We start from the raw sequence: 23968 nt of genomic DNA on the forward strand, positions 1-23968 counted from the left end.
TCTTTCAGTGTGTAAAGTACATAGCAGGGGGCGGGAAGCGCCTCTTTCTTCGGCGACAGTCAACAACCAGGTAATGGCCGATTAATTACTTCTTTTCTTGCTTGCTCAGCAGTTTAACTCTCGGGGCGGGTCCGAAGTTTTTCCATTATGTAACCTTCCCTAAAATGTAAAGGAACTTGTATCTATTCCATCTTTTAAACTGCATATCGGGATAAAGAGTGCTTAACCCTCTCGAGTTCCCAATCATATTGTTTTGAGGTGAACTTATTTTTCTCAACCTATTCTTAGTTAACATAAAATAAATTGTTCTTTTCTAAAGTCACCTCTGTAGTATGGGATTAGCCCTTGCATTAGTGGCCTAGAGCCAGATTAGGTTTTTAAAAACAAAGTGTATTAGGAGTGCAGATCGCCTCCTCTCAAATTGTTATTTTGGAGGTCATGTAATTACCCCTTTTCATTTAATAGACCTCAGTAGGTTGGGTATTTTACCCCTGTGTCTATGTCCAGTGAGGACAACTTGAAGGTGGAGTTTGGTGTGGCCTTTGAGAGGCTTAGAGTTAAGAGCGAGTGGCTCTTTTTTCGAAAATTGAGGGTTGTATGCCTCGTGGAGGCTTTTCAGTGTAATTTGGAGCAAATGTTCCTGAACATGAATGGGGTTTTCTGCCCCTCTGGTAAAACTTATTTTGAAGTAAGGTTGGGCTGATTGCCCACGAATTGTGAAGCAAGGGCGCTGAGCCCAAATCTAGTAAATATTGTACATACGTTTTGTTGACTTGCTACTCTGTACCTGCAATGCTTGTTATTTCGTCATTTTAAAAAGAAAATATAACCTTGTTAAATTTTACATTAACTTTGATTCCGTAGTTTGAGACCCGTTCACGCCCGCATCTTCTTTCACCTCTACCTACCACTAAAACTCGGTAACAAGTGGTAGCAGAGCGTGGTTGAATGGGTCTCAATTTAGCTCCTTTTGACGGCTAAACATTGTTTTGTTCCGAACTCTAACAATTTTCTCAGTTGCTGGAATTTTTTTATTTTTTTTTTCAAAATTGTTCTGTCATCATGCCCGGCCCTCGCGATGTTCTCCATCTTAACTATTTGCGCAAGGAGGAGTTAATCTATGAATTGACTATTAGAAATGTGCAATCTGGAGGCACGGTTGCGATAGACACAAACAAGCTTAGAGAGTCCCTTGAGTTGCCTATTTCCATCCCCACCTTGGGAGAGAAAGAAATTGACGACTCTCTTTCCACGATCGTCGAGAATATTACTGGGCTAGCCTCTGTAGTTAGTTTTTTTTTGATGAAAATGATCCTTCTCCTAATCAAATTAAGCGTGTGCAAGCCAGGCTATATCATTTCTCAAATAGAGTTAACGATCTGTTGTCTCTAAAGCTGAATGACGTTCAGAAGAAGGAAGCTAGTACGCTGCTTGAAAATATTTCGGAATTGTCTAGCAAGGTCACTCAATTGTTAACGGGGGAGGTTCCTCCCAAAAGCGATCTACCCACCACCGTGAATGTAGGTAGTGAGGAAGAGCCTCCTAAGGGAGAAGCAAATAGGAAAACCATTGCTGCTCAAACAACCTCTGCCCCATTGGACGAGTCTGAACGCCGTAACTCGTTAAATAATGTACGTTCTGAATTAACTTCCTTGCCATTGAAACCTTTACCTACTATGTCACCAGGGTTTAGCAGCTTGCCTCATCCATTGGCAATGTTGCTCAGAGGTATCTCTAAGTTTTCCGTTAATACCACCAGTGACGTAATTTCATTTTTAAGATTTCTAGTTGAATTTCAGGATCATGCCCTTGTGTTTTCTCTTTCTCCATGTCAAATTTTGCAAATTATCTATCCTTATGCAATTGGTATTCTCTCTGACAAAATAGTAAGAGCCATAGCTGAACAGTCATCTATTGAAGATTTTCATGCACACTTGCTTGCAAATTTTATTCCCGCCCGCGCGAGGTCATCTCTGATTCAGAAGTACTATTACCGTGTATAACGCTTGGATGTGAAAACTTGGCTGATTTCATACAGGACATTAAGTTTTATACTAGGGTGTTTGCTCTTCACTTCCCTGAGGATCAGATTGTACAAGCCATTGTGGAAGGTATCTCACCACCCTATAGGTCATATTTGTGTTTCGCGGCGTGCCCGCAAACTTTCTCTGAACTTGAAGCATTGGCCGTCTCAGCGGAAGGAGTTAGATACGCCGATTCTTTGCGTGTCGCGAAAGAACCCCCTCCTTCTTTTAGTATTCCTCGGCCTCCACCTCGCCGACCAGTCAATTCCCGTAAATGTTATGCTTGCGGGTCGCCTGACCATCTTCGCAATAAGTGTCCACTGATCAAGTCGAGTGGGACAAGGAATGGGGCTGGTTCATCACAAGGCTGTTTTAAATGTGGGGCTTTCTCACATATCGCCAAGAATTGCCCAAACTCAAATAGCACCCCCTCCTGCTCAACTTCTGGTGCAAATTCCACCAATGCCAATAATAAAATGTGACTAGCGGCTTCGGCTGAGTCGACTAATTCTGCTTCCCAAGGCTCAGCCCCTGACAAAAAGGTCGTGAAATCAGGGAACGATCAGTCTTCAAATTCATCTTTTGAATGCCCTAAAGAATGTCTTAGGATTGCGGCGGATACCCCCGCACCTGTTCCTTTTCTTAAGATTGAGTTAAATAACGAGCCTATAACAGCTCTATTAGATTCAGGCAGTGTTTGTTCAATTATTTCGGACCTATGGTATTCAAAATTTAAGTCTGTTTGTAAATTACCTGACTATGATTCATCTCCTGTTCAATATGTTTCGGCTAATTCATCCCCATTAGAAATTCTAGGTTCTGTAAATGCCAAAATTCGTATTTTTAAATTTACATGGAAAATCAAACTGTTTGTGGCTAAGCACTTGTCTTGCCCCATCATACTGGGAGCGGACTTCATTTCTCACACTGGTCTTGTGCTCGATCTCCAGAGTAGGTCGTGCACATTCAAGTTTGCGTCCAATTGTAAAATTCCCTTGTTAAAGTGTAATTCTGTATCATGTTCATCTATTTCGCCTACCCAGGATGAGATGTTGTTAGACCTTAGACATCTACCTGAGGAGCAGGCTGATAGTATTCGTAAATTATGTCAGTCATTTCCAGAGGTGTTCTCTGATACTCTTGGTGTTACTGGCCTTATTGAATACAAAATTGAGGTCACGGATTCGATTCCTGTCCGTTTTCCACCTAAAATGAAGGCATTGAAAGAAATCATCGATCAAATGTTGAAGGATGGTATTATTAGGCCCTCTAAGTCGGCGTATTCTTCGCCTATTTTTCTAGTCCCGAAACCCCAAGGAGGCTTCAGGCCTGTCATTGATTATAGGGCTCTCAATCGGAAGGTGGTGTTACAATCTGTGCCCCTTCCCGACCTTCATTCTTGTTTTTCATGGTTCCGTAAGGCCAAGTTCTTTACTATCTTGGACCTGAATCAGGCCTATAATCAAATTCCCCTTGCCGAAGAGTCTAAACACCTCACAGCGTTTGCCACGGACTGGAACTTATACGAATACAACCGCGTGCCTTTCGGGCTCCCCACGGGAGCAGCTGTACTCACTAGGCTACTAGATAGGGTCTTCTCCGACATCAAATTTGAGTACTTATATCACTACTTGGATGATGTCGTCGTATTTTCAGAGACTTTTGAAGAACATCTAGATCATCTGCGAGAAGTTCTCGATCGCCTTCGTAAGGCTGGGTTAACTGTCAAGTTGTCCAAGGTTGCCTTTGCTAAGCCCTCTATGTCATTCCTAGGGCATATTGTGTCACCTGATGGTGTAGCAGTCGATCATTCTAGAACACAGGCCATCCGTGATTTTAAACTCCCAAGGACATTAAAGGTATCGCCAGGTTCATTGGTATGGTGAATTTCTTCAGGAAGTTTATTCCTAACTTCGCTAATAGAGCGGCACCCTTAAACCTTCTTCGTAGGAAAGGCATCAAATTCGAGTGGGGACCTTCTCAACAAGCCGCTTTTGAAGATCTTAAATTAGCTCTCTGTAATGCCCCTGTACTTGCTATGCCTGATTTCTCGAAGAAATTCATCGTCCAAACCGACGCGTCGTCGTCAGCAGTAGCGGCAGTCCTTCTTCAAGAGACTGAACTAGGGAGGCGACCCATCGCCTATGCATCTAGGACTCTATCGGCTCAAGAAGCCAAGTATTCCATCTATGAGCTCGAATGTTTGGCAGTCTTATTCGCCTTAGAGAAGTTCCGTCTCTATCTGGAACACGTCAAATTTGACCTGGAGACAGATAATCAAGCCTTAAGCTGGGTCTTAGGTAGGCCGCGTCGTACTGGTCGTATAGCCCGTTGGGCCATCCGTATTTCTGCCTTCCAATTCGATGTCCGGCATATCAGAGGTACCGAAAATGTTGTTGCTGATGGACTCAGCCGTATGTTTTCCAACGACGTCGAGACCCATGAACCGGTCGATAGTTCATCACCTTCCGAGTCCATACTATCTGATGTTAATGCCATCTTAACAGATGTTCCCATGCTCTTTAGGGATATCGAGAAATACCAACGTGAAGTTCCGACGCTGGCTCCGATAATGGAAACCCTTTCTTCTGGGGAACATGTCGTCCCTTATGTTCTGAGGAATGGTGTTCTATGTTGCCCCTCGAGGCATGATAAGATGATGAAAGTTGTCGTTCCAGCTGTTCTTGTACCTATGATCTTCAAGTATTATCATGAGACCCCATTAGGAGGGCATCTTGGAATCTTTAAAACTCGTGAGAGGATTCGTGAAATGTTCATCTGGAAAGGTATGGACGGTGAAGTCCGTGAACTAGTGTAGGCTTGCAAACCCTGTTTGCTTAGTAAACCAACCATATCCACCAAGGTAGGCCTTTTGTCTTCTCATCAAGCGTCGCGCCCCATGGAACGCCTGTATATTGATTATGTAGGACCCTTCCCCCAGTCTAAGGGAAATGCTAACAAGTTTATCTTTGTATGCGTAGATGGCTTTACTAGATTTTCCTGGTTATTTCCGACTAAGCTGGCTACTGCTCAGTCTACCATTACTTGCTTAAATTCTATTTTTGCCTCTTTTGTTCCGTGCCAATATATTGTGTCTGATAATGCTAAGGCGTTCACATCTAATCTTTTTCGTAAATTCTGTTTCGACTTGTCCATCTCTCATGTAACTACTTCTGCTTATTACCCTCAACCATCTCTGGCTGAACGGGTTAACCGTAATCTCAGGTCCGCGCTTATTGCCCATCATCATGAAGATCATTCCAGGTGGGATACGTCCCTGCATTGGTTAGCTTTTGCTTTGAATTCGGCGGTTCATGAATCACATAAATTTACTCCAGCCTCTTTGATGTTCAAGTTTGTTCCCAACACGCCGCTCTCTAACCTCTGGTCTCTGAGTGACGTTCTACCCGAGACAATAGATCCGGACCACATTAAAGATCTTTGGAAGAAGGCTAAAGCCAATCTTAAAGTGTCTCATGAAAAGGTTAGGGAAAGGTATGATCGTGGACGGAGACCCACCCCTTTGAAGGTAGGTGACCAAGTTATGGTCAAGAACTTTGTTCCCGCGGGCAAGCTTGCCCCCAGATTTCATGGGCCTTGTATCATTCTCGATTTTCTTACGCCGGTTACGTTGTTATTAAGTAATCCAGCCACCGAGAGGATATTTAGGGTTCACCTGTCACAGGTGAAACCAGTGTAAATTTTGTGTCAACTTGCTTCATATAATTTGAAAGGAATATGAAGGTTATATTTTTTGAGTTTCACTTTTAAGGCTTTCTGCCCCTTCTATAAAATTTAGTTTCATATGTAAGTATTTTTGTAAACCCTCCCCGCACCGTTAAACTGCCATTCTGTCCTTACCACGGCCATTACCACGCTCCCGTCTCCTGCTATACACACTGTGGCTTGCTTATATTAAATGCCATGGATATCTGCACGCCGCTGGCCCCTCAACCTCTCCACCGAGCCTGTGCCCTCAAAAAAATGATGATGGTCCAACAATTCTGCCGCCTAGTTTTAATGTTTCAGTGCCCCCGCAGCCGCGTGGCGCCGTGCCGCGACTGGGCTAGAGGAAGGGCCCCCTCGACCCCAGCGAGGACGACATGTGCACGGCGAGCCGGAGCTCTCCTCCCGGCCAAGGCTGATGTGCGGCGCACGACCTGCTACTTGCCCGCAGCCTGTATATGTTCATCGCGGGCGCGGCGTGCTTCAACACCACTGGTCCCCTCATAGTGCGGGCGAGCGGTATCTCAGGGTACTTGAGGGGTCCGAGCGGCCTCCTTTGGACGCAAGCTGCAACGGCCGGTCTGGCCATCCAACTTAATCAACATCAACTACATGAACAGTTACTATAAGCAATGACTACACTTGGGAATTCAACAGCAATATTTGGTGGACCTTGCAAAATTTTTCTTCACTTTCAAGTATTAAAAGTTTATCTTCTGAATTCCACTTCTACAACCATAAAGACTTTACTTCACCTGCAACAACAAAATTTTGAAACTGAATCAAACCACATTAAGAGAATCTTATAAATTTTTCGGCAATTAATCTCCATATCTACATCAAAACTTGGACCTTGTTTTCTAACAAATTTCATGTGTCACCCCTGGAGGAACTTTTGGGGGGGGAGGTCTGTACCGGGCGGTACACCTCCACGCCGCTAATTTAAAAGTTGCGCCAGTTGAAACTCCTCTGCTGGAGGAAGTCTGAACTTTATTGACGGTATTAATTTTCAAGTTTCTCAGAAGATGTCACTACCTGGAAATTTTAGAGTTTTTGAACTGTGTCATTTTCGACGTATTTTGTTTTGCTTGTAGTAAGAAGTGTGAACTTTCTCTTCTAGAGGACACTACTGAAGATCAACAATAGTGCACCCTAGTGCGGAGTGAAAGAACTTTTTTTTTTTTTTTTGGAGAAATTTTTATTTCAAAAGTTTGTTTCTTGTTAAATTTCTTTCTGTTACTGTTTAAGTTGGCTGTATACCCCTCTCCTTCCCCTTGTTTTGTACTTAACCAATCCCGAATTTCTTTTATTAATTTCTGACCAATCCGAGGTATCTTCCCCCGACTTGAATATGTTGCTGTATCCTACCCAATAAAGAGTTTGTGGGAGGGTGTTTTCATTCCCCTAACGCCTCGAACCTTCCGCGAGAGGATATAAACTGCTGATTTTAGGGTCTCCGGGCCACTTCTGTTCCATCTTTCAGTGTGTAAAGTACATAGCAGGGGGCGGGAAGCGCCTCTTTCTTCGGCGACAGTCAACAACCAGGTAATGGCCGATTAATTACTTCTTTTCTTGCTTGCTCAGCAGTTTAACTCTCGGGGCGGGTCCGAAGTTTTTCCATTATGTAACCTTCCCTAAAATGTAAAGGAACTTGTATCTATTCCATCTTTTAAACTGCATATCGGGATAGAGAGTGCTTAACCCTCTCGAGTTCCCAATCATATTGTTTTGAGGTGAACTTATTTTTCTCAACCTATTCTTAGTTAACATAAAATAAATTGTTCTTTTCTAAAGTCACCTCTGTAGTATGGGATTAGCCCTTGCATTAGTGGCCTAGAGCCAGATTAGGTTTTTAAAAACAAAGTGTATTAGGAGTGCAGATCGCCTCCTCTCAAATTGTTATTTTGGAGGTCATGTAATTACCCCTTTTCATTTAATAGACCTCAGTAGGTTGGGTATTTTACCCCTGTGTCTATGTCCAGTGAGGACAACTTGAAGGTGGAGTTTGGTGTGGCCTTTGAGAGGCTTAGAGTTGAGAGCGAGTGGCTCTTTTTCCGAAAATCGAGTGTTGTATGCCTCGTGGAGGCTTTTCAGTGTAATTTGGAGCAAATGTTCCTGAACATGAATGGGGTTTTCTGCCCCTCTGGTAAAACTTATTTTGAAGTAAGGTTGGGCTGATTGCCCACGAATTGTGAAGCAAGGGCGCTGAGCCCAAATCTAGTAAATATTGTACATACATTTTGTTGACTTGCTACTCTGTACCTGCAATGCTTGTTATTTCGTCATTTTAAAAAGAAAATATAACCTTGTTAAATTTTACATTAACTTTGATTCCGTAGTTTGAGACCCGTTCACGCCCGCACCTTCTTTCACCTCTACCTACCACTAAAACTCGGTAACACTTACCAATTCTGAAATTCTTGAATACACTCCCGGAAAAAGAGATGTCATAGCGACTACACAATGGACTTTTGATACGTTTAGAAGGGCGTTCAGTGTGTACAAAATAATTTAAAAGACGTATTCAACTTATAAAACTAGTCACACACACATTTACTTTTAAGCGTTTTCAATAATTTCTTGATCATTTGAATACTTGTAAACTATGACCTATTTAAGTAGAATCTACTGTATACTCATTGTACAAGCCATGAAAAAAATTATAACGATTTGAAATAAATAGTGAATTATTGCAAGAATGGAAGGAGTAAAGTGAAGATACATTGTCATTCGGTGGAAGGTGAATGGCATTCTTAAGACCCCTTGGTTCATAGAGACCGTATACCAATGTACTGCATTTAACTGCCAAATATTAATATTTTAATTTTCGATATCAAGTAAGTAGCCTCTGCATTTACGTGGCCTAGGTGGCCGTCGTAAATCCTTAGAGGGATTTTGGTATTTACAGAATTTCAATATGTTCTGTGCCATCCCTTCTAAACAATCAGGTCTCTATTTCTGTGCCGTGATTCGTTCCCGTATTGTGTCATTTCAAGCCCTTTGTAACCGGGAGACAAAAAGGTCCTTCATTTTTATTTTTTACTAGTTGTTTTACGTCGCCCCGACACAGATAGGTCTTACGGCGACGATGGGACAGGAAAGGGCTAGGAGTCGGAAGGAAGCGGCCGTGGCTTTAATTAACGTACAGCCCCAGCATTTGCCTGGTGTGAAAATGGGAAACCACGGAAAACCATTTTCAGGGCTGCCGACAGTGGGATTCGAACATACTATCTCCCGAATACTGGATACTGGCCGCAGTTAAGCGACTGCAGCTATCGTGCTCGGTCAGTTTTGAGATATAAGTATGACCATAAAAATAATTCACTTTTTTTCACTTCCTTTCACAATCCTCCCACCATCCCTCCACCCCAAGTGAATTTTCCAGCAAAAAATACTTGTTTCTTTAATAGTAAAGAATCTTCTAAATACCAATTATCACGACTCTAACTTCTTCAGTTTTGATTTATGTGTCCTCATGGAAGGAATTCAACTCCTTTTCACTCCCCCCCCCCCTCTACGATGATTTCTCCCCCAAAACGCATTTTTCTTTGTTTTTAAAGGATATCCAAATATAAATTTTTACGTCTGTAACAACTTTAGTTTTTATTAGATGTAAGTATTCTCGTACAATTAAGTCAATTAATTTTTCAATTCTCTCACACACACACCCCCCCCCCCCTTCATTGGATTTTCCGAGAACACGTGTTTCTTTACTTTTAAAGCACGTTCCATATATCAATTTTCACGTCTGTAACATCTTCATTTTTGAGATATCAGTAGCCTAATTAAAATAATTCAACACCATTTTCAGTCACATTTACCCCCCCCCCCTCCACGCAAGTGGTATTTCCGAAAACTGAAAATACGCGTTTCTTTATTTTTAATAGAGATAAAAAATCCCATTTTTCACTTCTATTAACATGTTAAGTTTCTTCAGATATACTGTAGAAATTCTTATTTTAAAATTTCACCCTCTTTTTGGTTCCCCTTGAGTGGAGTTTCCAAAAACAAATCACTTTTATTTCTTTACATTTACAGGAGATTGCAAATACCAATTTTTACGTCTGTAACATTTTACGTTTCTCAGATATTCTGTAGATATAGTCTTTCAAAAATAATCACCCCAACTTGTCACTCCTGTTTAACCGCCATTAATTGGATTTCAAAAACAAAAAGTACGTATTTCTTTAGTTTTAAAGGAGATCCCATATACAAATTTTCAGTTCTGTAATACCTTCAGTTTCTGAGATGTATGTATCCTCATTAAAGGCATTCAACCCATTATTCACCCTTTTGCACCCCTCCTATTGGAATTTAGAGAAAACAAAAAATACGTGTTCCTTTATTTTAAAGGAAATTCCAAATATCAATTTTTACATGTACAGACTTTTAAAGTTTTGAGATACAGATACACACATTTTAAAAATCCACCCCTTTTCACCCCCCACTATTTGGATTTTCCAAAAGGAAAAAATGTTTCTTTATTTTTAAAGGAAATCACAAATACCAATTATCAGGTCTGTAATATCTTCAGTTTCTGAGATATAGTAACCTCATTAAAGGCATTCATCCCCTTTTTCACCCCTCATATTGGGATTTTCCGAAAACAAAAAGTACAAATTTCTTTATTTTTAAAGGAGAAATACCAATTTTTACATCTGTAAACTTTTAAAGTTTTAAGATGTAGATACACTCATTTTAAAAATTCACCCCCCTTTTCACACCCAATTATTTGGATTTTCCAAAAACGAAAAATACCTGTTTCTTTATTTTTAAAGTATATCCCAAATATCAATTTTCAGGTCTGTAATTTCTTCAGGTTCTGAAATATAAGTAGCCCCATTTAAGGCATTCAAGCTATTTTTCACCCTTTTCCACCCTTCCTATTGGGATTTTCCGAAAACAAAAATACGTGTTTCTTTATTTTTAAAGGAGATTCTAAATACCAATATTTACATCTATATACTTTAACAGTTTTGAGGTATAGATACACTCATTTTAAAAATTCACCCCCTTTTCACCCCCCCCCCCATTAATTGCATTTTCCGAAAACAAAACGTACGTGTTTCTTTATTTTTAAAGGAGATCCCAAACACCAATTTTCAGGTCTGTAATATCTTCAGTTTTTGAGATATATGTATCCTAATTAAAGGCATTTAACCTCTTTTTCACCCCTTTTTATTCCTCGTATTGGGATTTTCCGAAAACAAAAAAGTACGTGTTCCTTTATTTTTAATGAAGACTCTAAATACTAATTTTTACACCTATAAGCTTTAAAAGTTTTGAGATATATATACACCCGTTTTAAATTTTCACCCCCTTTTCAACCCCCCCCCCATTAATTTGATTTTCCAAAAACAAAAAAAATTGTGTTTCTTTATTTTTAATAGAGATCAACTGTGCCAATTTTGAGGTCTGTAATATTTTCAGTTTCTGAGATATAAGTACCGGTATCTTGATTAATGGCATTCAACCAATTTTTCACACTTTTTCACCCCTCCTATTGGGATTTTCTGATAACAAAAGAATACATGTTTCCTTATTTTTAAAGAAGATTCTAAATACCAATTTTTACATCTGTAAACTTTTAAAGTTTTAAGATATAGATACACTCATTTTAAAATGTCACCCCCCTTTTCACCCCCTTAGCGACGGAATATCCAAAAATCCCCTCTTAGCGAGCACCTACATCTTAATATGAATGTATCCCCAAGATTTCATTTCTTTATATCCAGTAGTTTTGGCTCGGCGATGATGAGTCAGTCAGTCAGTCAGTCAGTCAGTCAGGACAAGTTATTATATATATATATATATATAGATTTCTTTTAGACGTTGAATATTCTTGCACTTTACGAAACGCTCTACATCTTCGTATACTGTGCCATTTGGTTATGCGGTACGAATAGTTTTGTTGTACGCTTGCATTTGAGAGGGGGTGAGTTCCCATCGTCGGCAGCCCTGGAGATTTTCCGCACTTACCTCATCTTCACACCAGGCAAATGCTGGCGCTGTACTTTCCCATTCTTAGCCCTTTCCTATCCCAAATCGTTAACAAGGGAAAGAACCCATGTCTCTTTGTTTTGCCTGCAGCAAACACTACTATATCTAACGAAAGAAAATATTTTCTATAGTGAGATTTCCTTGTTTAATTAATTTTTATCTACTTTAGTGATCTCTTCCGTAGATATTTAAGAATGGAACGTAACATTAATATTTATTTTTGTACATATTTGCTGATCATTACCATTTTGCTTATGTCCTCACAATTAAATTGTATTTAATCCAGGTTCTCCATGAAAATAGCACGAGCGTGACAACCCGGTGACAGCGTCGCTAAGTCACCTCACCAAGGGAGCTGCAGTTCAAATCCTATTCAGTGCATATGAGACTTTCGAAATGGAAAGTCACGTCCGTGTGGTTCGGATTCTACGTATAAATGTAAGTCCGGCGAGCAACATTTTTCATATTCTCTCTTCCTTGATTCAACTGAGTAAATGTCGCCTACGGGTGTTATTTCTATACCTGTGGAGTCATTATCAGGTTATGACCGGTAAATGAGTAGTTTGAAGTTATCAATTATAATGATTGTGTGCTTATTTAGATCTCACATTGTTGTTCTTCCTTGTCAATTTACAGGTAAGTAGTTGTTTTCTCTTTAATCATACAATCGTTCATTTTCAAACTTCAGGTGCCAGTCTGAGTGGCTCAGGCGTTGAAGCGCTGGCCTTCTGAGCCCAACTTGGCAGGTTCGATCCTGGCTCAGTCCGGTTGTATTTGAAGGTGTGGGTAGATTTACTGGCTCAAGCGGCAGCGCGTCGGCCTCTCAGCGCTGGGTTCCGTGGTTCAAATCCGGGTCACCCCATGTGATTTGTGCTGGACAATGCGGAGGCGGGACAGGTTTTTCTCCGGGTACTCCGGTTTTCCCTGTCATCTTTCATTCCAGCAACAAACTCCACTGTCGTTTCATTTCATCTATCAGTCATTATTCATTGCCCCAGAGGAGTGCGACAGGCCTCGACAGCCGGCACAATTCCTATCCTCGCCGCAAGATAGAGGCTTCATTCATTCTATCCCTGACTTGGTCAAAGACTGGAAAACAGGTTGTAGGTTTTTCATTGTTATTATTATTATTATTATTATTATTATTATTATTATTATTATTATTATTATTATTATTTACAGCCGCTACAATAGTCTATTTGTTCCGGTTGTTCCATGTTGCATTTCCGGATTTGGAACTGGCTGCGCTTGGCTTTATGAGGATAACTGAGAAGTTAAAGGAGTTCTATTTTCAATCTCTTCCATCCTGGAAATTATTATCTGTGGTTTCCCAATATCTTCATCCACGTAACGGGATCTCTCTCTCTCGCTTAGTAGATAGGACTGTTCTCCACGATATCCCTACGTCCTAAACGTGAAACATCAAGCAAAATCGTGTAGGGCCTACCTTCTTCTGTTAGTGCATCACTTTTTCTTGCGATACATATGTCAGTTATTTCTGTTATCTTTAGTCCTGCAACTCTACATAAACTTTCTACTACTGTATTTCTCTTGGGGTCGATATTTCAGTTATATATTTTGACTTGGAACAGAAATTAGACAGGAGAAACTGGGTAGGAACAGTATTTTTCCCTCATGTCTGTGTCTGTTAGGTCATCAGCCCAGAGGCTGGTTGGATCCTCAAATAGCACCACCAAAAGTTATGCAGTTACAAGGAAACCACAAAAACCAATGGCAGCACCAAAATGAGGCGTACTAGGCAAGACGTGGAGTGAGGTAGTTTGCCATTGCTTTCCTCACTGGGTCAGAAAGTGCTATTGCAGCACGACTGACCCTATGAGCAACACCTTTCATAACACTCAGATGCACTAGTCGTGCTCCGAATGCCATTACTCAGCACCACCCATACCCCAGCAGCTTCCATATTGTCACAGCCATGGATGAGACTGGGACTTCGGTGAAAGCTACAATTTACTCTGGCCTGTGCCAAAAGATGGATACAAAAGTACTGTATCCGTCAAGAAATGGCAGCAATGCGACGGAAATTCCCTGTGTAACGAAAGCACAACTTGATATGTTAGATTTATTAAATTTTACTACAGTCACAAGATGTATTATTGGGAGTTGTGAAGAATCCATTTATTTGCAGTCAGCATAAGTCCGGCTCTTTGGCTGAGTGGTCAGCGTAGTGGCCTTCGGCCTAGGGCGCCCCGAGTTAAAGTCCCGGAGGAGCCTGGTATTTTGACAGCGTCCGGTTTTTCCTCTAGCTCGGGGACTGGGTGTTTGTGTTCGTCTTAATACACATCTTCATTTACATCCAACTTATCACACTGCAAACTGCCACAGACACGCAATAGTGATTGCATCCATCCACATATGGTTGGCGTCAGGAAAGTCATCCGACGTTAAAACTGGACTAAATCCGTACAGAAGTGCCGTATCGAGGTAATTGGGAAAAGGCCAGGAAGAATAAATCATTATTGCCCCTCTTTGGCTTTCCGCTCAACCAAAATTATAATGGCGAGTCCGTTGCTTCTGTAATCGCACAAAGAATGTACACGAATGTACAGACGATATTGACGCAAAAATAGACAAACTAAATTCCCTCATTACTAATCTATACGATAAACACGCTCCCAAACGACAAGTGAAAGTGAGTCGCCCCCCCTGCCCATGGCTAAATGACGAAATTAAGAATTTGATGGCTCGCCGTGATTCATGGTTCCGACGGTACAAACGTACCCGTAACGAATCCGATTTTGAAAACTATCGGGTACTTAGGAACAGAATTAAGCAAGAAATCAGAAATCAGAAATTTACGTACTTAAACTGTCTTTCAGGTAAACTGAATGCCAGGAATTCCTGGAAAGAACTACGCTCTCTTGGTATTGTAAAAGGCCAACAACAGCAACGAGAACCAACTGTTCCCCTAGACGAGCTTATTACATATTTCTCTGAAGAACGAATCACGTTTAAACCAATCAAACAGGCAGAATTAAATACGAATCAACCAGCCATCCCTCCACTTAACCGTCCTCAATTTTCATTCCAAGAGGTCACTAGCAACCAAATTAAAAAAGTACTGTACTCTATTAAATCTAAAGCAGTAGGAGTAGATGACATCCCGATACATTTCATACATAATATAATAGGCGCTATCCTCCCGATTATCACACATATATTCAATTACGGTCTCAGAAATGGAACTTTCCCTGCACTCTGGAAACAAGCTAATGTCATCCCAGTGCCCAAGATAAACGATCCTAAACTGACCTCTGACTATCGCCCAGTTTCTATTCTTCCAGCGCTTTCTAAGGCTTTGGAAAGACTGGTGTACGAGCAAGTATTGAAATATTTAAATAACTATTCTCTCCTTGACCCATTACAATCGGGCTTTAAGAAAGGGTACAGCACTGCCACGGCTCTCCTTAAAGTGACAGAAGACATCAGACTAGCTATGGAGCAACGACAACTTACAGTACTAACGCTACTGGATTTCAGTGGTGCTTTTGATACAATAGACTTACAGCTACTAATTAAGAAAATGGAATATTACTTGTTTGACCCTTTAGTACTGAAGTTTTTTACGTCATATTTGAAAGATCGGAGGCAGCGGGTGATAACTCGCGAAAGAAATTCAGAATGGCGTACAAGGAAAGTTGGCACGCCACAAGGTAGTATTTTAGGACCGTTGCTTTTTACATTGTATATCAATGACATTTCATCTTCTCTAAAAACGTGTAATTATCACCTATATGCTGATGATCTCCAAATTTACTACCCTTGCAGCTTAAGCGAATTACCAAACGCAGTAAAATGCATAAATGATGACATGAAAAGACTCAGTGAATATGCTCTCGCAAACAGACTTCTCATAAATCCATCAAAATCGCAAGCTATCATTGTCGGTTCCCAGAAGCTCCTACACAAGATCAATGATTCGATCATTCCTCCTTTACAAATACATAATAGCACAATTCCGTATAGTAAAACAGTGAGAAATCTTGGGGTGACTATGACTGAAACTCTAAATTGGACAGAACATATCAAAAACATAAGTCATAAGGTGTTTGCTACTCTACACCCACTGAAATTAAACAAAGATATTATACCACTAAACATGCGGCAAAGATTAACACAGACCCTAATTCTTCCTATCCTTGACTACTGTGATGTTATCTTGGTAGACGCTACTAAAGAACAAACTAGGAAACTGCAGCGTATTATGAATTGTTGCCTTAGATTCATTTTTAACCTAAGATATGATGCGCATATTACTCCTTATTATCAAGCACTGCACTGGTTAAAACCTGATAAGAGACGTGAATATCATATACTTGTCTTAATACACAAACTCCTGCATAGTAACTCCCCCCGGTATATTTCATCTAAACTTCACTTCTTCCTCTCTTCCTTCCATAATCGTAACACTCGCTCGGGCTCCACTTTAGCTATTCCTCTTCACCACTCTTCTGTGTATAATAAATCTTTCATTGTAACCGGATCCAGGCTTTGGAATTCCCTGCCAGTAAGTGTCAGGGGCATTGACTCCTTCCTCAAATTTAAAATATCTTGCCGAGACTTCCTGTTGAGAGATACCGATTGAAGTGTGTATTGGTGTGTATTGTGTGCGTGTGATTGGTAATTGTAAAATTAAAAGTTGTTTCTGTTAGTTTTATATAATATAAACGTAAGGGTAGTTGATAAGTGTGTACATTGTAAGTGTATGTGCAAGTGTCTGTGTGAGATAGAAAAGACTGAAGTAACGAGCTATTAAGCTAATAAGCTGCATATTGTGTGGATGTGTAACTTAAGCTTAATTTAGGAAATAGTATAAGTAGTGTAATTAGTATAATTAGTAATAGGCAACCTTAATATTATTTATTGTATTGTGGTTAAGTGTAAGAGAGGGCCGGGTGCCCTAACTTCGCCACATGAAAGAAGTCATAATAAATAAATAAATAAATAAATTGAACACCTCCGTAGTGTAGCGGTTAGTATTATTAGTTGCCGTCCTCGGAGGCCTAGATTCGATTCTTGATACTGCCAGAAATTGAAGGTTGGCAGGAGGGCTGGTATGTGGTTGAAAAGGTACGGGGGAGAGTCTGAAATTAGCTGCACCACCTTGGGAGGATGGCAAGAATTTAATTTATTAACTGTCAGTGAAATATGTAGTTAACCCCCAACGCAAGTTTCCTTAAGCCGTGGATTATTTAAGAGTAACGTCGCGGAGTGGAGAACGTTGATGATTATATCTCAGTGCGTAAAATGAGATAAGCAGTTTCCTGTACCGGCGGTCATCGTCCTTCTAAGGCCGCTATTAGCCGTGGGCAACTAGTGGCGCAATTAGTTGCGCCACTAGTTGCCAGTGGATTTAAGTACCGGGCGATCAGTGGCGCAACTTGTGAATACTTGCTCGGTTCATACCGGGGAATAGTCAGTTGAGAGAATGGCATCCTACGAAGAACTTCTTCTTCTTGCTCTTCTATTATAATGAAAAAACCGAAAGGTTAGGAAAGCGCGGAAACATCCTATATTTGTTTTTCGGCTGACTAGAGGATGATATTATACATTGTTTGACGATCTAAATGAGGATGATAGTAAATTTTTCAATTACCTGCGCATGTCAAAGTCGTCATTTTGCGAACTGGTTGGCCACATAAAAGAAGTAACGGGAAACGACATAGGACTAAACAAGTGTTTCCCAGTTGAGCTGTAATTCACTAATAGAGCCATATAATGGATCAATGGTACTTGTAAATGTAAACTATTACAGAATTTATATGGGCATTACGTACTGTACTTCCAGATAAGAGTAGTAAACGTTTTATAATACTCACACACCGGGCGAGTTGGCTGTGCGGTTAGGAGCGCGCAGCTGTGAGCTTGCATCCGGGAGATAGTGGGTTCGAATCCCACAGTCGGCAGCCCTGAAGATGGTTTTCCGTGGTTTCCCATTTTAACACCAGGCAAATTCTGGGACTGTACCTTAATAAAGGCCACAGCCGCTTCCTTCCAACTCTTGACCCTTTCCTATCCCCTCGTCCCCATAAGACCTATCTGTGTCGGTGCGACGTAAAGCCTCTAGCAAAAAATAAATAAAATAAAAATATAATACCTCAAGTTCTTTAAAATGCTGTTCCAAGAATTCAGTGTTTTTATTTTGTCAGTGTAGGCCTAAGCTTTAGTTCTGGGATCCCAAGTGACCGGTTTTCATTCTAAGTCAAAAAGGGTCTTCATTATTTATTTTACTTTCAAATTATTTTGCCATCTCCTTCATTTGCTGTTGTAGTTTATTTGATGTCTCCATGTTCAAGAAATAAACTATCACAATAAATAAAATATTCACTCTGCCACAGCACGAGACCAAACAAGGTAATGAAGAAAAAGATAATGGTTAGGTGGATCGCTGATTCAATTGCGTTCCATCGTCCGCATTACGTCAAGCTGGTGTGAGAACACGAACTTGAGTGACGTTTCCGTATGCGCGGAGAGTTACATCCGGCGACTAGTTGCGCCACTAGTCGCCCACGGCTAATAGGCTACATTTACTGCAATGCCCCGTCACGCAGTTGAGCAACTAAAAGTCGCCAGAGCAGTTGCCGGCTCAGATGACGGCCGGCAACTAGTTGCTCAGTTGCGCCACTAGTCGCCCGCGGCTAATAGGCTCCATTTGATCCAATGGTCCGTGACTCGCCAGAGCAACTAGTTGCGCCGCTAATTGCCAGTGGATTTAAGTACCGGGCGATCAGTGGCGCAACTTGTGATTACTTGCTCGGTTCATACCGGGGAATAGCCAGTTGAGAGAATCGCGTCCTACGAAGAACTTCTTCTTCTTGAGCAACTATTAAAAAGGAAAAACCGAAGGGTTAGGAAAGTGCGGAAACATCCTATATTTGTTTCTCGGCTGACTAGAGGATTATATTATACTTTGTTTGACGATCTAAATGGGGATGACAGTAAATTATTCAGTTACCTGCGCATGTCAAAGTCGTCATTTTGCGAACTGCTTGGCCACATAAAGTAAGAAATAACGGGAAACGACATACGACTAAACGAGTGTTTCCCAGTTGAGCTGTAATTCACTAATAGAGCCATATAATGGATCAATGGCACTTGTAAATGTAAACGATTATTGAATTTATATGGGCATTACATACTGTGTTACCATATGAGAGTAGTAAACGTTTAATAATACACACCGGGAGAGTTGGCTGTGCGGTTAGGAGCGCGCAGCTGTGAGTTTGCTTCCGGGAGATAGTGGGTTCGAATCCCACAGTCGGCAGCCCTGAAGATGGTTTTCCGTGGTTTCCCATTTTAACACCAGGCAAATTCTGGGACTGTACCTTAATAAAGGCCACGGCCGCTTCCTTCCAACTCTTGACCCTTTCCTATCCCCTCGTCCCCATAAGACCTATCTGTGTCGGTGCGACGTAAAGCCTCTAGCAAAAAATAAATAAAATAAAAATATAATACCTCAAGTTCTTTAAAATGCTGTTCCAAGAATGCAGTGTTTTTATTTTGTCAGTGTAGGCCTAAGCTTCAGTTCTTGAATCCCAAGTGATCGGTTTTCATTCTAAGTCAAAAATGGTCTTCATTATTTATTTGACTTTCAAATTATTTTTCCATCTCCTTCATTTGCTGTTGTAGTTTATTTGATGTCTCCATCTTCAATAAATAAACTATCACAATAAGTAAAATATTCACTCTGCCACAGCACGATACCAAACAAGGTAAAGAAGAAAGATAATGGTTAGGTGGATCGCTGATTCAATTGCGTTCCATCGTCCGCATTACGTCAAGCTGGTGTGAGAACACGAACTTGAGTGACGTTTCCGTATGCGCGAGGAGGTACATCCGGCGACTAGTTGCGCCACTAGTCGCCCACGGCTAATAGGCTACATTTACTACAATGCCCCGTCACGCAGTTGAGCAACTAAAAGTCGCCAGAGCAGTCGCCGGCTCAGATGACGGCCGGCAACTAGTTGCTCAGTTGCGCCACTAGTCGCCCGCGGCTAATAGGCTCCATTTGATCCAATGGTCCGTGACTCGCCAGAGCAACTAGTTGCGCCACTAGTCGCCCACGGCTAATAGCGGCCTAAGGGTACAACACTGCGTGCCGGGGTGAGTGGCTCAGACGGTTAAGGCGCTGGCCTTCTAACCCCAACTTGGCAGGTTCGATCCTGGCTCAGTCCGGTGGTATTTGAAGGTGCTCAAATACGACAGCCTCGTGTCGGTAGATTTACTGGCACGTAAAAGAACTCCTGCGGGACTAAATTCCGGCACCTCGGCGTCTCCGAAAACCGTAAAAGTAGTTAGTGGGACGTAAAGCAAATAGCATTATTATTATTAACACTGCGGGAAACGAAACAAAACCGTTTCAGACTGCTTGAGGCCGCCTGCTTCAGTCAGCTAGCCCCAGGGAGTAAGGAATACAGGGAGATGCCGTGGAGCTCTGAGAGTGAAGCCCAATGACAGTGGTCTACATACGGGACGTGGTCGTAAATAGGCGCGAGAACGCATGTTGTTTTTTGATAGTCAAATCTACCACAGCTCGTTGAAGTAAATACGGTGAACGCGAATTATAACTGCAGGAATTTTCAGATGCAAACACTGTATGACACGCTAAATCGTAAAAGAGATACTGATATTTAGTTGATGTAGCTCATACAATGTCGTGGTGTGCATACTGTTGCACGGATCGGAAATCTTCAAAATATTCCTGGAATAACATTTCACAGGTAAGATTCTAACTATGGCTTTTAATATGTAGTACAGTATATTATATTACCGTTACCTCCATTTTTATTGTGCTAGTATTTCGGAGTCTCAGAAGCACCGCCGACTTTTCGTAAGAATTTTTTGGTTAGACTTGTTGTTTATCGTCGATTTTTCCTGAGGTTTCCTGGTCGTGAAGAAAGGAAAGTAGAGTGGATTAAGGCCATTAGAAGGGTAAATTGGATACCTTCTCCTTACTCCAGAATATGTTCAGCACATTTCAAATCGGAATTGTTTGATCGGTCCATGAAGAAATTTGTTTTGAAGGAGAATGCAGTACCCACTACTTTTGAAGCATTCCCTTCTTACCTACAGAATTAGAGCACTCGAGGCCTAGAGAGTTTTTCATGTTCACACCGTTTGTGGCCATTGTCTTCTTTTGGCCGATACCTTCATTTTTCTAAGTGTTGGATCCCTTCCATTTTCCCTCCTAATTAGTGTTAATAGAGGATGGTTGCTTGGTACAACTTGTACTTCCTCTTAAAACAATAATCACTACCACCACCTCTAAAATATATATCCCCCTATGGGTGAGGACGGTAGAATAAGGCCCGCGGGATCCCCTGCCTGTCGTAAAAGTCCCAGTGGAGGTGGGGGTAGTAGAACAACACACACTGTATACCCTGCTTTTCGTAAGAGGCAACTGAAATTGACCCCAGGAGCTCGCAGTTTGGGAGCATGGGTTGGCAACCACGGGGCCATTAGGTGAGTCCTGGCATTGCTTCCACTTACTTGTACCAGGCTAATTTTAATCTCATGTCCGACCTCCAATGACCAACTCTTGTTCTTTTCCGACCCCGAGGCTATAAGAGGATTCGAGGACTACGGAGTCTTTCATTTTCTCGCCCTTCATGGCCCTTGCCTTTCTTTGGCCGATATCTTCACTTCTCTCTGATTAGTGTTAATAGAGGCGATTAAGGGGGACTTCGGTGTGTGGTTTGGCGTCCAAATGGCCTAAGGGGCTCTTAACTTCGCAGTGTGGGTTGGCATCCAACGGGCCCTGCACTGTTTCCACTTGTGTCAGGGGATGGTTTACTTGATGTTTGTACGTCTTATTGGAACAATAATCACTACCACCATTCCAAAATATGTAGTAAGCAGTGTTGCTATGTCCAGTTTGGTGATTTATTGCGCATTACCCTAAAGCATTCCGATTGAGGTATGCCCTTATTAATAGCCTATTCCTTATCTTTACTGATATCTGGTGAAGATTTGCATCTCCTGTTTTTAAGATACTCGGTTTATAGTACCGATAGTCAACTAGCAAGAGAGTAGATTTAAGGCTGCGTGTCATGAGAAACGCTTCGTTAGAGCTAAGTAAAAATGCATTAACAGGTCTGTTTGCCAGAAAATTTTGTTACAGTTAATCGCCATGTTATTTTGAAAACTACTGTACTTAATTGACCGATTCGAAGTTACCCTACTCCCGAGAAAATATCTTGGTTTGTATATATCCACAACGTAAGAATTGCCATGTTTTGCTAACCATGGGGGGGGGGCGTGGCCGGTGGCTTCAAGCGATAGCCACAGAGAATAGTGTAGCGGGCAGCTCCCTGTATTCTTTACTCCCCGACTAGCCCTCGAAATACGATAAGCGAATGACAGACCACACTGCCGAGGCAAAACGTTTGCTCCAGGCTGCCTCAGTCAGGAGGAAGTTGTGCTGAGGCTACTTGTTTGCAGTAAACAGACAACAGAAAAATAATCGTGGTTTTTTGGAAAGTTTAGTTGAAGATGTAGGTAAATTATCTGATGGAAGAAGGCGGCGATTTAAAATAAATGTGATGACACGTCTGAACCACTATCGGAAGAGCAAGAGCTGTCATCGAATCTTCCACTATCAGAGCCTTCCCATTCCCACCCCGTTCCTCGTGCTCCTGATACCCCTTCGGCAATTTATCAAATGACACCGAACTGTACACCCATGTGTAATATAATGTGCCCATAAAGGAGTAATAAACTAAATATATTTACCTCCCTACATGCTCTATTATTTTGTTCCGCTCACCTCTATGTCACAAGTAGTTTTTCCTCTGGGGCTATGCCTTTCCGGAAATTCGTGTCTTGTTTTGTAATCTCGTTCCCAATCAAACTTAATTAAAGGTGGAAAGTGTCAGGGTTCATCTCGTGTAATTATGAAACGTATCCTCATAGTTCGGTAGTTCATTTATCAAGGACACTAGCCTATTACTTTCAATTCTTTTAACATTTAAAGGATGAACCCAAAATTTTCGTGGTGGTTTTGAATTTAAGAGCAACCATTGCCACATCACTGGTATGCATTCATCTACATCCTATTCTCCAGACGACATCTTGACGACTGCCTGAGTTTTCTGCATGCAGTGTGTGCGCAGAGTTGTTTGAAACAGCCTAAACATTTTGCCTGAGGGGGTTTCAGGCTGTTTGTTTCCTGCAGTGTGTTTGTACCCTGAGAGTAGAGAATATTATTCTGTTGTTTTGCCTCTGCTCTGTTCTATTTTGTTTCGATAGGTGCTTTTTAAGAAGAAAACCATTTTTTTCGATGTCGGCACAGTAATGTTATAGTGTTCTGAGTGATACATTTCGTGTTTCGATAGACTGAAAAGCTTACAAATTCTATCGATAGTTTTCAGTAAACCGAAGACCTTGCTTATAAATTGATAATAAGCTCAATTATAAACTTACCAGCGTGATACACAATAGAGAAAAAGTTATTAAAATGCTGCTTTTGGATGATGGTTGAATAAAGTATAATATTTACATGAAACGAAAAAGTCTCTACACTAATGACATTTGAAGTGTGGCAAGGCAAATTGATCTTAAGTGCCAAAAAATACTCTAAAGGCCATCGCCAATGCCAAGCTAGATGATCTATGTCGATTTCTTTGCACCTTGCAGTTAACAAATGTGTCACTAGACTGTGCGGAATGTATGTTCCAACGCCATTGTCAGCCAAAATGATCTACGTGCCAACAGTTGTCAGGTTGAAACGTTCCTCTTTCGTTTGTGATTATGCGGTGGTTCGTGTACTGTGTTTGTATGTTTTTTTGCCTTTTTTTTGCTAGGGGCTTTACGTCGCACCGACACAGATAGGTCTTATGGCGACGATGGGATAGGAAAGGCCTAGGAGTTGGAAGGAAGCGGCCGTTGCCTTAATTAAGGTACAGCCCCAGCATTTGCCTGGTGTGAAAATGGGAAGTCACGGAAAACCATCTTCAGGGCTGCCGATAGTGAGATTCGAACCTACTATCTCCCGGATGCAAGCTCACAGCCGCGCGCCTCTACGCGCACGGCCAACTCGCCCGGTATGTTTTGTTTTATGAGGAATGGAATCCCAAGCTTTTAATACCAGAGAACGAGCAAAAAAAAGTGCAAAAGAAAAGGGAAAGTGATGCATAACATGGAGAACAGTGTACGACCGACCGACAAGACGAAATACGTGAAACCTGCAAGACATCCAC

The 23968-nt window shown here is 41.4% G+C and overlaps 1 protein-coding gene across 5 annotated transcripts in view; it reads left to right on the plus strand.

Annotated features, from left to right (window-relative positions):
* The window catches only part of HDAC4 (histone deacetylase 4), a 1180658-nt gene that overhangs the window by 82093 nt on the left and 1074597 nt on the right, over positions 1-23968 (plus strand). For all 5 annotated transcript variants that reach the window (XM_068226410.1, XM_068226411.1, XM_067142123.2 and 2 more), the window contains exon 2: positions 12037-12188. The gene's annotated coding sequence lies outside the window, so the exon portion shown is untranslated. The remainder of the gene's footprint in view (positions 1-12036; positions 12189-23968) is intronic.

This window comes from Anabrus simplex, chromosome 2 (genome assembly GCF_040414725.1).
Source record: "Anabrus simplex isolate iqAnaSimp1 chromosome 2, ASM4041472v1, whole genome shotgun sequence".
Lineage (NCBI taxonomy): Eukaryota > Metazoa > Arthropoda > Insecta > Orthoptera > Tettigoniidae > Anabrus > Anabrus simplex.